Source organism: Hylaeus anthracinus, unplaced genomic scaffold (genome assembly GCF_026225885.1).
Source record: "Hylaeus anthracinus isolate JK02 unplaced genomic scaffold, UHH_iyHylAnth1.0_haploid 12000, whole genome shotgun sequence".
Taxonomy (NCBI): Eukaryota; Metazoa; Arthropoda; class Insecta; order Hymenoptera; family Colletidae; genus Hylaeus; species Hylaeus anthracinus.
Genome location: NW_026534347.1, coordinates 8,499,189 through 8,513,923, shown reverse-complemented (window position 1 = coordinate 8,513,923; position 14,735 = coordinate 8,499,189). Strand labels below are relative to the sequence as shown.

At 35.5% G+C, this 14,735-nt stretch overlaps 2 protein-coding genes and 1 long non-coding RNA gene across 5 annotated transcripts in view; 2 read left to right on the top strand and 1 right to left on the bottom strand.

The window, feature by feature from the left end:
- The window catches only part of LOC128890191 (uncharacterized), a 17,068-nt gene extending 12,809 nt beyond the window's left edge, over positions 1–4,259 (top strand). Inside the window, exons 2-3 of the long non-coding RNA XR_008460575.1 lie at positions 1,331–1,477; positions 1,710–4,259. This is a non-coding gene — a long non-coding RNA (uncharacterized LOC128890191). The remainder of the gene's footprint in view (positions 1–1,330; positions 1,478–1,709) is intronic.
- LOC128890160 (glucose dehydrogenase [FAD, quinone]) overlaps positions 1–4,949 on the bottom strand; it is a 14,164-nt gene extending 9,215 nt beyond the window's left edge. For both annotated transcript variants that reach the window (XR_008460565.1, XM_054148414.1), the window contains exon 1: positions 4,558–4,949. The gene's annotated coding sequence lies outside the window, so the exon portion shown is untranslated. The remainder of the gene's footprint in view (positions 1–4,557) is intronic.
- Positions 1–14,735, top strand: part of LOC128890177 (flotillin-2) — a 158,575-nt gene that overhangs the window by 25,378 nt on the left and 118,462 nt on the right. The window lies entirely within an intron of this gene.

Genomic DNA, 14,735 nt, shown 5'->3' with positions numbered 1-14,735 from the left:
TAAATTAAGCCTTGTGTATTTTATTTTACTTTGAAGCTTAATTTACAACCCAATCAATTTATAGAAATCTTTAATGTATAAACAGTATATATATATAAATCAGTATTCTGGAAGTGGCGCCTCAGTTATCAACTTAATGGCTGAAATATTTTCTGTTAAGCAACATTTCGTATTGCAATTCACCTTGTCACGCACGATCCGAATGGTTGCTATGCGAAAATGTTACAAGTACTCAGATTTTGCAATTCAGTAAGTGTCGGTGATTGCATATGTCACGTCCTGAGTTTATGATAGGTCAATTAGTTTCAAGGCTAAGAAGTGAGATTAAAAACACTTTAGTCTACAGATATGAGAAACACCTTTTGAATTTTTATAAAAACTGTCGCAATCATAAGTCCTGACTATCTTAGGTCCAGATTGCGTAACACGTACCACGAAAAAGTGTGCCCAGTCCTACATCCGGATGTCCTTGGACGTAATATAATGTAACGGACACAGTGATCGATAGTTTCTCATACGAAGCGCGTGGAAGGATAAAATAACGCAACAAGGCTCGAAGAATACTCCCAAAAATCATTTCATAAAATGAATAATAGGAGCTAAATAAAGAAATCTACAAATGTGAGAAGTGGTCCTAATTGTGTGCTGAAAGAACAATTTATTTTATACTCTTATTATTATTTTCATAGCATTCAATGTACTCGAGTGCTTGCAAGGTCCAAAAAAGACACTCCTTCGCGAATTTTTGTCTGTCCTCGGTTGATATATTTTCTAATCAGTGTTTTTTTTTTATTCGAAAGATATATATATTTGAAGATATAATACACAAATTTTCATCGAAAACTATTCAAAATTCTTGGATAATTCTAGATAGTAAAGAAACATTTCATTTTTTATCAATTTCTGAGTAGTTCTAACGCCTTAAAATGAACACTTTCCTATCTACTTGTTCTATCTTACTGTACAGGACTATCGAAACATTCTTGAGGTTTCTTGATCCTTGTAAGTAGTATTATTTCCGGTCGGTGGCTAAAGCAAGTAGGAAACATTCTTGAAATGGGGGAGGGATTTCTGTATCACGTAAGAAAGTAACGCGAAAGCTGCCGGAACTTTTCTTTCTGAAATTACTCGTTGGATCGATCGCGGAAGGAGGTTCCGGTACTATTTTTCTAGCCTATTACACCGACTCGAGCGTCATGTTCTCTATGCGTACACTGTAAACTGTAATGATTATCTTTTTGCCCGGAGCTGCTCTTCGAAACGTTTAACGCGTTCCGTGTAACGTTCCTCGGCTACGGTTTATCTGTAAAATCTGTTTTTCTTGTTTCAGGTAAGAGTTTCGCCTACTGCGCCGCGACGGTACCAGGGCCACCTGAGCTTTCGTTCGAGCGTAAATCAGTTTTCTCTGAACGAAGTCGAGGGACATGTACTTTTTACTGCCGTGGCTCGTTTCGTTTCTAGAAATTAACGAAACACTGTAAGTACTCTCTCTTTGTTCAATTACGGAACTTTGAAATTACTGTCCGAAAGAAAAATGAGATGGGAGGAGATTTTTTATTTAGAGGACAATTCGGTAGTTATAAAACTGTAATACTGGCATTTGAAAGAAAATTAATTGCAAAGAGAATTAGGAATGAAGATATTTTTAATTTACTAGACAATTTCTCACAGTTTTGTTCTACTTTTAATTTAATGTTTCTTTTATTTAGATTTGTTTTTCACCGACCTCGTCGGCGTCTAGATATATATCCACAATCGCGTGCAATTAATTGATTGCAAGAAGGGGAAAAAAAAGGATGACAAATAGAAATAAATTTTTGTAACTTATAGTCGTCTATATTCTTCGCTTAAATGTTTCACGATCGTTGTTTTCCATGATCTGTGGCGATAAGAGCGACGTAGAAAGTGGGCCTAGGTTTGTTTTTACATAGCTTTCAAAGTTACGCAACACCAACGAAACCGATTCCAAATACTTCGAGTGAAAAGGCAGATGTAATACTCATCGCCTGATCATAAATCACAAAAGGCATAAACTTCTGCACACACAGATGTGAAAGTAATTTAAAATTGTCAATGTTACGGTCAAATAATTTAATTTAATCATTTAGTAGAATAATGTCATTTACAAATATCTAATTTGAAAACGTTTGAAACATTTTATCAATGTTTTGAACTTCATGAAAAAAAGAAATACTTTGTAGTAGGTTGTCTCAAAAGATTCTTTCGCTTTATTACGAAGTAATACGTGCACAATATTTTATGTTTTATGTTACATTACTGAATTGTGCACGATTCATTTTGCTCCATTACTGTCACAACATGAATATCTATGAAATTAGATTGTCTATTTATAGAAACACGACCACATAAAATAATTGAGTGCAACTCGCGAAAGAAACTTTCGGGACTACCTAATACATGTATTTCATTTCATTTCTATAACCAGTATCAGTCACACATCAAGATCTCTAGTAACAGTAGGAAATGATAATAAAGAAGTGTGTATAAATATAATGAAATCGATTAGCGCGCGACTAAATATTGATCTTCCCTTGCGTCGACAATAGTGTTCCACCGCAACAAGAGACAGCAAAAATATTTAAATTAATAGTTAATAGTTTTCTTTATCATTTATGAAATGGAACAGTGCCAGTAGTTAACTAGAAGTCCCATTTGCGATGCGAGAGAAAGAAAAAACGCAAAACTGTAATTGATCCACAACCTTCGACTTCTTGTAATATTATTTCACTCGTCGAGTTTTCCATCGCGCTCGATATTTTGATCCACGTGCCAATGCGAGTACTTAGTTGTGCATGCGAGTCGTTCTTACACAATCAATTACGTTCCTTGAATGTTCTCGCGCGTAATGACGCGCTCGTTCGTAGCCACTCATTATCGCGGCAGTTCGCGAAGAATGGGTGACCTTAATAGTTTCGACCAGTCTAACCACCAGCGAATGATCCCAAGCAATCACGAATAAACGCTCGCAATTCGCGGCCTGCCATTCATTTGTTGGGTAATTTTGCTAGCGACGTGCATCGTGTAACCTTTGCAGTTGGATCACGTGTAACGAGTGATGGAACCGCGACGAGCGACCACAGACTTAATCTTCTTACTTAAATCCAAACGGTGGTGGATAAACGAATGAAGCGTTACTACGGTCACTATGAATGAAAAAGTATATTCAATGGTCGGTAATAATTATTCAAAAAATAGAAATCTAACTTGTAACTTAGAGATACATATAGGAATTAGGAAATTATTAAAAGTCGCGATAATTTTGTAGCACAAAATTAGAAAGTTAGAGTTACGATGATGTATTGTGTTTAATGTCGTACAGTTTCTTGAGCAATGTATTTTATATTTCTTCATCTGTTTATGTTGTAAGGGTTACACACAGTCATGTTATGATCTCTTGTTTAGAATTCAGAATTATTTGTTCAGAGTTGCTGTGAAGGATTTCCACGAATTAGTTGTTTACATTATGGATCAACAGGACTACAAGCAGTTATATTATTAACACGTTGGCTGCCAAGTTAAAACTCATGAAAATTATTGCAAAGTGAAAATTATGTCTCGAGACTATTGAAGATTAGGTAAGTTTGCATTTGTCGTGGTATAGAATTTTTTAACGTCGCCAAATTCACGAATCCTAACCAGATTTATTTTAGTCCCTTAACGAAAAGTTCTGTCACCTGTCTAGGTGACGTGGCGACCAACGTGTTAATTCTTCTTATCTAAAATTGTAAATGGGAATTATCAATGGACTAGTTACCAAACTAGTGCATGAACAAATATCCATTTGCACCTTGAAAAGTCAATACTCTGAAGTCGATTTATGGAATTAGACGATGATAGACTTCGCGGACACAGTATGAATAGCAGGTATCGGCGAGGCATCAACAGAACAGAAACGACGAAGGTTTGGTTGGAACGTTACTCGTAGCAACCACTCACATCACTACTATACATTCTTCCGCTGATTAGATGATCTATATCAGAAATATGAGGCCATCTGTCCATTGTTATTTATTTTCTATCGACTGTATTTATACATCTATTTCTCTGGGTGTCATTCGACGTGGACGTTGCAGAAATGTGAATATTTAAGATATTAATACATAATTTCCTTTCTCTTAAGAAACTTGACATTTCAACTGCATTCACTTTTCTTCCCGAGTATTTTTATCGGCATACGTTACTATCGAGGTTAAGCCTCATATCAAGCATTTAACTGTTCCACGTCAACGTAATATAAAGGTTACGAATATATATTAATGCATTCAAATATAGTTTGCATTCCAGATTGGTTTTTGAAATATCGAGTCTGCTATCTTGAGAAGTACAAGTTTTCAGAAAACTAATTTCTGTTTCTACTGCTCCATTTCAAGCCCCATAACTTTGTCAATGTTTTTACTTCAACTAAATCCGGTTGAAATTGTATTTGTAACACGTTCAACTGTCAGAAAATACAAAGAAAAAAAGAAATGTTGCTTCGAACTTTCTCCAAGAGGAAGTCTCCTGTTCGTCCTCGGCGTCCTTCCCTTTTCGACTTACCTTCGACTCGGTCGTTTATCCCTTCGACGAACGTTTCTCATCGAATCTATCGAGCTTCCTTGTGTCAGGTCGTTACAGATCGGATCGCGACGTCTGCCGCGCGGATTCACATGCTCGATTCGAGTCACCGAACGAACCTTCCTTCGGTGGCCAGTCGCCGCGCTCTCTGATAACACGTCCGCGCGGAAGGTAGAATTTTCGGCGTGTTCGACGCACAGGGTGACTAGACGATCGCCGAGTGACCGCCAGGGAATTGGTAATGACACTCGGAAGAACGATACTACGGTACTGTACCGATACTACACTCCCTACTCGTTTCACTCTCACCATCCTTGTTGGCCTGGTCGGTGACTGGGTTTCTTCGTCCTTCTGGTAGGCTCCCAACCGTACTTTGGCAGTGAAAGTATTCTCTTCTTGTGGTTACCTACGCACACCTATCCCCCCCTTACCATGTGGTAACCACCGGTGCTTACACTGACGCAGCCCATTACCCCCTGTGCATGCTGTGTGTTACGCTCGCTCCTTCCTGATCATTTCTCCCGCGTGCCATCTGCCTCCTTTCCTACTTCGCCGTCTCGACTTTCGGCCTGGACACACATCGTCTATCGATTTTTTTCAATTTGCATCGTTGTTACATTTCGCTTGCTTAAGGGGATATCCTGAATAAGGAGGTCTAAAAAAAGCCGTTTATCGTGAATGTTTTTAGGATGGAAAGAAAGAATTAATTTCATCGATCGTTTTTATTCTATTTTCATACATATTTGAGTAGTCTGTAGAAATTTTTTTAACAAGAAATATTTTTAGAGCACCTCACAATTAAAACCTCCTATCGGCGGAAAAGATGCAGGTCGTAATTTTGGTTTGACACAAAAAAAAAACCAAAAGAAATTTTCATTTTCATACATTTTTCTTCTATGTGAGCTAAGAAAAACCCGCAAAAATGGTGAAATGTGAAATTACTGCAAGTTTGAAAGAAAGAACGAGTTCTTTGGGTGGAAGAAATTACAGTAACTTGATAAAAAAAAGGTGTTTAAAATTGTTTGTGTATGAATTTTCTTAGTTCACATAGAAGAAAAATGTATGACAATGAAAGTTTCTTTTGGTTTTTTTGTGTCAAACCAAAATTACGACCTGCATCTTTCTCGCCGATAGGAGGTTTTAATTGTGAGGTGCTCTACAAATGTGCTTCGCAATCGACCCAATTTGAATATTTCTTCTTGAAAAAATTTGTACAGACTACTCAAATATGTATGACGCAGATTACAGATACCTGATAATAATCGTACACGATTAATGAACAGTTGTCTATGACATGAAGCATAAGAGGAATGCTTGAAGGATAAAAAGGATAAAATAGGATAAAAAGTTCGATAGAATTAATTGTTTTTTTCCACCCTAAAAAAAATTCACGAACAACAGCTTTTTTTAGACCTCCTACTTCTGGATACCTCCTTAAACACATTCACGATCACTGACGTGGATTCACGTTACATCAAATTCTCTCACTGGTTATGAAAAAATTATGAATTCGAATCATATTCCGTAATTTTTATCTTCGCCCTGACGACACAAATTTCCGACGTTCAACTTCAGAATTTTATTTTCCCAGTACTCGGTACTGTGAAAAAAGCTGTAAAATATCTATTTTTATTGAATGTGTTAATGTCAAGGGTTTTTTTTAGAAACTGGGTTAGGTCTTGCCACGTGAAAGAAATAGATTCATTTAAATTAGTGCGATAATTGCCATGTGTCTTGACACATTAACATTATGCGTAACTAGTACTTATGCGTACTCTCCTTAAAGCATTCCTCTTATGCTTCATGTCATAGACAACTGTTCATTAATCGTGTACGATTATTATCAGGTATCTGTAATCTGCATGCATTTCACAGATTACGTTGACTAATGACTAGACTGCGGATTTTATGTAATAACGACGTACAATAATGTAGAAAAGATACATAGTGTAGGCTATTAATAGGCTTTTTGCTAGGAAAACTATTTAATGCTCCCATCATTATACGAATTATGATGTATTATATAAATATTCATCGAAAACCGATTCTAATAGATAAAGTATAGATTAGTAATTATATGTCCAGTCGCTACTGGTTGATAAAGTGTCAATATAATACCATTAATTATTGTATTTTGCATAAGTGCACATACCATTTGGTTACCATGTGTTTATTATATTAGTTTGTATCATAAATGCGGATAATCTGCAGTCTAGTAACGATTGTAAATCATAATCGTGGAATGTAAACGGTCCATCGTAATCAACTACCATCGTTACATTTAGAAGAACTTCAGAAATAAATTTCCCACTGGTATTCACGTCTATCCATTCACGTATCTTGATATTATTAGATACTTGCAGCTACCAGTGGCTTATGAACACGTTGCAACTTCAATAAAAAAAACTTCGTTCATTCGCAACATTTATATGTATAATCAAAGTTGCAAGAGGGGATCGATTTACAATGCGTCGCAAACCGTTTCCTCGTCGCTACGTGACCGCCATCACGTCGAAAAATAGAAATAGCGCACGCTAGGAAGAGTTACGTACGAATTATAAATACGTTAAACGAAGGAGAAAAGAAAGTTCTTCTAAATACACAACTCCGATTCGATGTTCAAATACGTTTCGTCACGTCGAACAACGGGTCTCTGGACGTTAGCGCAAATGAAGGCGTTTAAACTTCTTAAACTTCATTTTCTTGTTCTTTCTTTATCTTGGCAAGTGTTTCTATATTTTACAGTATTCATGCAAATCGACGCTCTTAGACGTCCTTTTCCAGTTAGATATTTCTTGGTACGTTTGGTCGCTTGAAACGTTCGATTTGTCTTGTACGAATACATGTTGCTTTGTTTGCGCAAAGATAACTGTCTCGTGGTAATGCAAAGATAGATTAAATTTGCCCTTTTTTCTTTTACGTTCACTTTTTTTTCTCAATCTTTTACGGTTCAAGTATTCAATTATTTATCTATTGGGTATACCTAAGATTATTATTAAATTAAATTCATTAAGAGTAATGTTATTTGTATTTTACAAATACATAAAAAGTAAAAACATCGAATCGGTATATTAACTACAGATCTTGTTTCCACTCGAATTAACTCGTGTTCTATGGTTAACATTTCTTCCCTTCTTACTTTTTTATATTTTTGTATCGTTATAAAATGCAATACAGAAAAAGTATCACGGCACAGGATTGTCCCTTGAAAATGCAGTTTCACTAACAGTAATTTCCCAGCATCGTTTGTCTTCTTTTCGAATTCTTAAGATTAATGTCTTCTTCTGCACATGTTTAAAATTTTGAAATGATCTACGACTAGAGAATGTAATTTGAATGTTACCAGCGATAAATCACATGAATTCATGAATCGTTAAAATAAATATACCTTGATCTCTCGACTTTGTGCGAACAAGAATTAACTAGTAACGAATTCACCAAAGAACGATTATTCTGCGTTCTTACGAGCATTTTTAATTTTTTTAATCTTTACGAGTCCTTGGAAGTACATACGCAAAATGCTGAAACATTATTTCGTGAACAAAACGGTGCGTTTGCCGAAACAGAGAGCTCGTTTTGCGAGCATGAGCGCGGCAGAATGTAATTAACCGGAAAAGTTAAATCGCGCGTTGAAAAATCTGTTGCGTCGACCATGGATCGGGTCAACGATCTGGAAACGCGGTGAAGTAACGACCAGCTGGTCGTTCGCGTTGTTCTTCGATTTGATCCTGTTTCCCAGCCTCGATTATATCCGGTTTGCACGACAGGTTGCCATACGCGTGATTACTGTGCTCTTACGCGCTATACTCCAGTCGAGTGTTTACCCTAAGGCTCGGAGTACTCGTCTAATTTGTTTGTACTCGAGTAGACAAATATCCCCTCAGTTTACAGGGAATATCTTTTTTCCACAGTATCATGCGCAGTTCGAAATCCATGAGGTTTTTACGAAAAACTGTAGTATTTTTATTTAATTGAATTTATTTATTTGCACGTAAAAGAAGAGTATGATACAATGTAAAAACAAAAACATATTCATTCATAAAATCACAAATATAATATACAAAGTTATATTTTACAACTTTCATTTTGGTTTCTATAAATATGACTTATCCTTTGGAATTAAAATAATGCTACAATAATTACTGTTATTTATCACCAAACATAAAATGCTTTTCATGTACGAACAGACAGATTTAACCTTCTCCTAGGTTTAATATCAGTATCCTCAAGTGAACGTTACTAACCCTTTGCACGTCGAATTATATTTCAATTTCGTTACTAGCAACTCCCAACGTTTTTAAGTGTTTTATTTGAAATTTACTTTAATTAAAAAGCAAGGGAATTTAAATACAGAGAGAAATGAACAAATTAACTTAAATATCAGTTTTTTTCATACTATTGTATTTCGTAATTTTCAAGCGAGGTAAAAATTCTTGAGATAAAAACTGATGTCGAGTCGCACTCGACATAGGAGTGCAAAAATAAACGAACAAATATTCACGCAGCATATATTTTTGATCTTGACCACTTTTCTTTTCCTAAATTCGTAAACTGTCCAAAATCTGTTCGAAAGTTAGGTATATACAAGAGTACAATCTTCGTCGAACTAGTTCAAGATCTGGGACCTGTGTTTCGCGAAACAAAAGCAAGAACCAGATACTAAATATGCGAAACAGTCCACGGGTAACAGGCGCGTAACGCGGTAATAATTGATAATTGATCGATCACGCGTAATACCTGCAAACGATTAGAAAGCAGCACGCGCCACGTGAATGCACGCGCTTCTACGAAGCTTCGATATGTTGCATTGCAACCAGCGAGTAGCTTCTCACGTACTTCCATCGGAACGAAGACGGAAGTAAGACTATTTCGTACCGGTATCGTGTGTTATCATAGTGGATATTTCTTTTATACCTTATCTCGATTCATGACCTGTGGAAAACGTACACGCAGAGTTCCATTTATTTGGAATGTAACGAGCCTGGATCGAGCACGGAATCAAAGCGTAAATTAGTAAATAAATGGCCATCTAAGTGTACTTTTGGGGAAAGTACTGTAAATAATATGTTTAGTTGTTCAATTTTGTTCTATGTGTCCATATTCGAATTACTGGTTGGATGGCTATAAATTTCAGTTAGAATTCTCGACTAAAATTTGAAAAATCATAACTCCTGATTGGGCGAGTGGGATTTCAATGATCGAAACGAGAAATTGCGTGTCGTTAGGTGAAGAATATTAAAAATACATAAAACTATCGAAATAATGGTTTTGAATGTTGCATTACTTTTTTGACTAGTAACCTATTTATCTATAAAAATTATTTTTCATTTTTCTGGTCAAAATGAAGCATGTTTCGTTAAATAACATATAGTAACAACTTCTATTATTTATGAAGAAAAATTCCTAAAACAAAGAAGAAAGATGGTTTGAAAAAGTTGAGTAATATTCGTGTTTCGAAGCAAATATATTTATAACAGAAATTTCATATCTCACGAAGACGAAACACTTTTATTTAAAATATTTGTTCAATGTCATTATTACTACTCTGTAGCATTTTACTGTACTATACTGCATACTGTAGTACTATTTCGGCTGAACTTCGTCGACAACCGTTTCCTATTAGCTGTCCGCACAATTTACTTTGCATCGGTATGTTCCTGACCTAGGATACGTCCAAGATACGCCAGATAGTACAAATTACACGGCGCGATGCTGACAAGAAAGCCGGAACCCATGAAAGTCTAGGTAAAGCCCGCGTGCCACCGGTAGGAACGAACGCGCCTCGATCCGCTCTTGACCGTAACGCTTTCTTTCATTAGTTACATATTCCCTGTAAAATATTCTCGTGTCTCTCGCCTACGTGAATTGAAAATACAAATGATCCCCGGCCCATGCAAACGCAACGCGGCCGCTATCTGACTTTCACTGTCCACTTTTCTTCGCACGATGTGCTGGAGAATTCGCGAAATTCATTCCACTCCCACGCTGCCCGCGTTTTCCCTCGTCTGCGTCGCGAATTCGATTCGTTTATTAGGCTCGTAGTCTAGAAGATTGTTTCATTTGAGTATAGAAGGAGGCGGACGAATCGCGTGCTGATAACACTCTCCTCGTGGTGAAACAAACGACATTAACACTTTTCCGACTGGTAGCGTTTAGTAACATTAGTATTGTACAATATTTATTTTACGTATTAGAATCGTTTTTAGATTAATGTTTGACCCGTTCACAAGTCGATTAACTCCACTTTTTGAAAAATCTTAAATTTAAGTGTCGAAGCACTTGGTATAGTTATAACTTTTTATATTTATAATAACATCATGAAAAGGAAAGAACTTTTTTCAATATTTATTTAGATTTATATTATAAGGGGAATCTTAAGAACAATCTGTAAATTATTTCATCGTATTTCTCAACTTTTTGTTTTATGGAGTTAATCGGTCTGTGGAATGAATGGCTCGTTTGTATAATATTACATAATTCATACAATGATAGGAGCATACAATCTCGGTAATCGATATGAAAATATTGCTTGCCATGACAAAAAGACGATTAATAAAATACTAAACTTAGCAAGCAATTCATATTATACATATAATTTTAAATTTAATTCACTGAATATCTTATAGTAAATCGTTCATGTGGATCATTTGCATGCCTATACTCGTTTCGATCGAAAATTCTTTCCGAATAATTTCGTTAGTTTAAAGCTTTTATTCCCTGAAACGGATATAGTGTGAGAACGCTCGAGTGCGCCAAGATTTATGATCAGAAAACTTGAACGGTGGATTGAGGAAACGGCAACGATTTTACGATGAAGGAGATTGCGGAACCCGCGTGCCTTGAATCGTATTGTCTGGCATTGTTACCGAGATTCGATTAGATCAAGAATATAGCATCCTTTTACGCACGCAAATTTCGAGAAGATTAGTGAAAGCAAACGAACCTGTTGGCATAGAAACGTTGTCTTTCTATTTTGGTATCGTGGTACATAAAATTCCTTCCTTATGTATAGCAGCACGTAATGGCTGTTCATTGTTTACCTTCGGAGTAATGGTAGATTTACAATTCTACAAAGCTTTGTTATTGCTAATTCTACAAAGCTTTCTTTAGGTAGATCTATTTTGTGTTTTAAATAATATAGATTTCTTAACTAATTTTCTGAATAGTAAGGAGTTAATTATAGAAACGATGAATACAGTAAGAAAGGAAATACTTCGTTGATTAAGAATTTTTAATAATTTTCTATCGAGGTTTCAAGCGTATCAATTAATAGTGCATTAGTATTATTTTGTTTCTTCATTCAGGTATATAAATGTATTAATGTTCACAATTAATGTTATTTATACAAGTGTATTACACTTTGAATGTAATCAGCAATTGATACTTTTGCAATGTTGGTGGAAAATGATTAATAATTCTATAAAGAAATGTGTCTCATTTTCAAGAATCCACCTACGTTTCAACAATTTTTCCTTTTTTTTTTATCATTTCTAAAATTAAGGAAATTATTGTACAAGTTTGATCCAATTCGTGTGTTTTGTGTACACGTTTAAAAGCGCGCAACATCGGCTTAATATTCATTCGATGTCAAAGATGGAGTTTTTCCGTTTCGCGATCAGAATTTTGAAGCGTTCCGTGATAAGCTACCTCGACGCAACAGCAATTATACTAATTAAAGCCACGCTTATCCGGCTCGACGGCAGAAATAACACAGCGATCCTGGCGAATTTAATGCGCGCTGGCCGTAATGGATGAGACGAGGAAGCGGAAACGCGTCGTAAAAAGTGCACGTGAGAATCGGTATCCTGTAACGAGACTTTTGGCACGAAGCCTCTTACGTAAAGGCTGCGGTTGTTTGCCCGCGAAACGAAAGTCGTGTTGCGATCTCCGCTTCCCAGATCGTCTGCCTCGCTCTCGCGATCCATCGATCTCCCGGACGATCTTAAATTTAAAGGGGTATTCGCTCGAAAGTGTACGTAAAGCAGATAGTTTTTACGAACTTTCTTCTTCCATACCGAAGGACACGTAATTCTTGTTTTCCACTGTAGTTTATTGAAATTTTATTAATGCTTTCGTAAAACAAAACAACCTTTCGTAAAAAATTCCAATGCTTGATAATTATGAGCATTCTAATCAGCAGAAATAACAACTACTTTTATTTTAAATGAGTTTCTATAGCTTCTGATTTAATTGTTCATTGAAATTTTGTAAAAACAGATATATACAGTGGTAAATTGAGGGAAAACACCAAATTTGTTCATCTTAATCTATGTCAGACGTCAGGATAGGGAAGACAGAGAGAGATATATAGTAGATTTGTTTAATTACTTAATGTCTTCGTTGCATAAGTATCTAAAGGTACCATATACGTATATATGTATATAGAATAAAGTCACGCCTTCGTGACGTGAGGTTACGACTCATGCGAGCATTGGGTTGCCTGTCGCTAGGAATACTCCAACAAGTAGCACAAAGAAATAAATAATAAATAATTGCAGGTTATTTTCAACTTAGAATCTATCGTTCGTCGTTAGTGAAGAAAAGAAAGAAGTCAACGAGATTAGCATTTAGATGCAGGGTGGCCCACGATAGAGTTGAAATGGTTTTTAGTGGATCGGTATTACATTTTTCATTGTAGGTAAATGGAAATCACGTCAAAAAATCAAGACATGGAAAACAGATCGTAGGAAGAGATTTTTATTAATACCTGAAACAGTCTGGCGTAGAAATAAACGTTTCATTTTTTGTTTTTCTTTTTTTTTTGCGACGGATGGCACGGTTACATTTTTGTACAGTGGATGGTCGTTCGACCATATTACGATTTCACGATCAATCGATAACGTTCATTTCCATAATCGTAGGAGTATATTTACACGTGGTTGCATTGGCTAGTGGAATTAAATAGTAGACGTAGTAATAAATATAGGAGAGAAAGTTGTAGATGGTTCTCGGTATCTGTATTATAAATATTAATGTACTTGTTCTTGGGTTGGCTGAGAACGATCTTTTATCAGTTTCTGGAGTGAGGTATAAATAATCTTTGACTATTCTAGTCGGGTTGGAACATTCGCAGCAGGTTTCACGGCTCATCGCCGAACGAGGAAGTTATCGATTTTGATATTACATCGCGAGACACGCTTAGAAGTTAAATTGCTGTAAGGACAGTGCGTGCTATTTTATTTAATGCTAGACACAGCTGATGATAGTATTCCTCGAGCAAGAACAAATCGATGCATATCGGCACGGAGAGTAATTGATCAGGGTTTACGGTCACGATAAATCTTTTAGTTGGAGGAGTGAAAGGATTTCTCCCCTCTTAAAGTAGCGCTAACACTAAAATTACCGAGGTATATTATACATTATACATATACCTATCGTACAGAAATAAACATATATAAAAAAAATATATATACTTATAAAATCTAGACATTTATATTTATATATGTATATTTATAATTTATCAATCTATATATATCTGTATATATTTATTAATTTATATATTTATATTGATCTTTATATATTTACCACTTATAAAAGTACATCTTTATATTAAGAGAGAGGAACAGATTAACTTGTTAATCGAATTACTTTTTTATTACTATAACTGGCTCTAAAAACTTAGGTAAATGCTTTATCAACTGTTGCGTTTTGCAACACTCTTATTCACCTAATTTCATCAATAATTGATTGACTTTTAAAAGAAGTTTGAGGTATATGGGTTAAATTGAATCGCTCGGTAGTTTTAGTGTTAAATTCTTTTCATTACTTACGAATGTCAATAAGACGAATGAAGCCATTATTTCTTTCTATGATTTATCAATATATGAATTTGCATAAATATCGGACAAAGTGATAACGTAAAGACGCCACCATCTTTGACCCTATCAAAATTCCTTCACCCAAATTCACACTTATCCCTCGACTGCAAATATTCATGCATTTGCAGAATAGCTCTTTAGAGTATGAGACATACTTTCCCATAAATTCATCATCTACAGTCGGTCCCATAAATATTCGTACCCTCTATGTCTATCGAAGAAATTTGTTTAAATTAAATGGTAAGTTTAAAGTCTCCAAGTGTATACTTGCATAAATATGTTGATGTATATACATATAAATATGTACACGTATAAGCTTATTCATATACATATTTACTATGA